This window comes from Oratosquilla oratoria, chromosome 43, assembly GCF_046742065.1.
Source record: "Oratosquilla oratoria isolate Oo_2021 chromosome 43, ASM4674206v1, whole genome shotgun sequence".
NCBI lineage: Eukaryota > Metazoa > Arthropoda > Malacostraca > Stomatopoda > Squillidae > Oratosquilla > Oratosquilla oratoria.
In genome coordinates this window covers 24,823,581-24,826,080 of record NC_134819.1, presented here as the reverse complement: position 1 = coordinate 24,826,080, position 2,500 = coordinate 24,823,581, and the positions used below count along the sequence as shown (strand labels likewise).

Sequence of the window (2,500 nt, the reverse complement as noted above, 5' to 3'; positions counted from 1 at the left end):
CAAACTGAAAACGAAGCCTTTTCTTCAAGGAGGGTAACCGACTCACGGTCAACACGAGTGGTCAGAACCAAAACACGAGATCATTGAAAAAACCAAAGGTAATACCAACTGAGACCGAAGCTTTTCTTCAAGGTGCGCGACGCTACTCTCGATGTCAGTTTACTGAGTACTTGATGAAACTCTTCCAACGAAGAAAACGTCGTACCAAGAAAATAACCTCCATTCCCACCCGAAGACGTTTCTGTTGAAGAGTTTTCGGTTGTCTACTTTTATCCTCATTCAAAACTGCGCAAGAGGTATGTGGTACAAAAAACACGGGTCTAGAAGGGTAAAGAAAATACAGAAAAGATGGAAAGGTAAGAGAAGACGAATAGGAAAAGAAAACGGCTTATACGAACCTTTATCCTACAAAAGGTCGCCAATGTGAGGACAAGAATAGAAATAAAGAGGGATAGGTTTCCAAATAAGTCTTATAATCCAACTACAAGGCAACTAGAGAAGACGTCGAGACAACCCGCATCAGCTTGTCAGTCTTTCAGCTTCACCGAGTGCACCTTATCCTTTCATTTCATCTACAGCCAGGCCATTTCATTCAGGCGTGTGTCAACCTTTGGTTACGAAGGTGCGAGTGTGTGTAAAAAGACTTCCTGTTCATAATTTGAGCAAATAAAAAAAAAACTGGCTAGAGAGAGAGAGAGAGAGAGAGAGAGAGAGAGAGAGAGAGAGAGAGAGAGAGAGAGAGAGAGAGAGAGAGAGAGAGAGAGAGAGAGAGAGAGAGAGAGAGAGAGAGAGAGAGAGAGAGAGAGAGAGAGAGAGAGAGAGAGAGAGAGAGAGAGAGGGGGGGCATTTACGCCCCTCTGCGTTATCCACATTAATATGAAAAGTCTCTAGAGGCTTACGGGCAGTGAAGCCTCTCAAGAGAACTTAAGTCTTATTCGGTATTTGGCTGCAGAAGCTTACGAGCAGCCAAGAGTCTTGAAAATTAAGACTCAGAGGGGCTTTCGAGGCAGCAGGATCGTTTCTTGAAGAAGCCTAATGAGGCTCGACAGACGAGAGACTCTTCGACCAAGACTATAAAGATGATGAAATCTCACGCAAACACTTGTTCCTCAAGGCTTTCATGCTTCACCATGATGAGTTAACGTGGCGGTGCACTAGACTACCATGCTACTTGGTTTTGCTATTCTGAGTAGAAACGACTTCGGTTATGATATTCTAGACTTCCATAAGAACATCCCAATAGGCAAACATTCATATAGGATTAACTTCTGCTAGTCATTTAGCTCCCCACTATATGACTCGAGTAATTTGACATTTAGAAACTTGAAAAACAAAATATCGTAACCGAAGTCATTTCTACTCAAACGAAGTAGAAAGCAAGTAGCATGCTAGCGAGTAATGCCTAGCGTGCCACCACCTTTACTCTTCAGATTTTATTTTGGCTTATTTGGGTAACACCAGATGGTTTCGTCCAGCTTAGGGAATATTGGAATAAAGGAACTTAAGCCGGGTCCACACTGTGCCTCACGCAGATCTGCACGTAGCAAGTGGCAGTGTTGAATGTTGGGGGTATGTGCTCACACTGATGTCCACATTGAGTGGGCATGAGGAAAGAATACCAGTTTCACATTTGAATTCTTATCTATATCACTGGAGAGCTCCTATCGTTATGAGTCGGTTCTAAACAGCTCAGAAGTGCGCTGGCGGTGTTACAAACCTCGATTTTCAACAGCGCCATGGTCATGGGGCAGTGTGCACGGGACCTTACACAAATAAGCGAGTGATGTTTTGTGAAAAAAAATCTTGAAGTTTGAATCAAAAAAGAAAACAAACGTAATTCTGATCACAAAAGGGGCAAAGAAAACGAATGCGAACATATTTCCTACCGTTTCAAAATTAACCTAAATTACATTTAGGCAATTACCGTTCCTCTCCACCAATAAATAATAATAGAAAAGGTACATAATGATTTCCATTAATTCCACAATTGCACAAGTACCATCACTCCTGAGGCGTGGAACATATTCGTTTATCTGGCTAAAACTAGACGATTTCAGTTAGCACGGAATATCCTATAAGGCATAAATACATACATACACGCATGCACACGTATGCACATACACACATATTCATTAGCATTTGACAAAACATAATTATTTGTTTCCTCATTATAACCAATTTCTCTTGGGCACATACACATTCACACATGCAAGGTAACCACTAATGAAAAGAAACGACCGGAGCAGAGCGCTTTCGTGCATTACAACCAGTGGATGTAATATACGAAAGCGCTCTGCTCCAGTCGTTTCTTTTCATTAATGGTTACCTTGCATCTGTGGAATACACGTTTCTAGTGTTTTTATTACATACACACATATTCATAATCTTTTGACAAGACATTATTATTTATTTGCTCATTAGGACCAATTCCTCTTGGGCAGGTGGTGAATTCCCTTTGTGGTCATTCACGCCCGTTCCCAGCCGTTCCCGGCCGTTCCCA

At 41.9% G+C, this 2,500-nt stretch overlaps 1 protein-coding gene across 26 annotated transcripts in view; it reads right to left on the bottom strand.

Annotated features, from left to right (window-relative positions):
* The window catches only part of LOC143021915 (uncharacterized), a 1,014,474-nt gene that overhangs the window by 353,776 nt on the left and 658,198 nt on the right, over nucleotides 1–2,500 (bottom strand). The gene's annotated exons all lie outside the window — the stretch shown is intronic.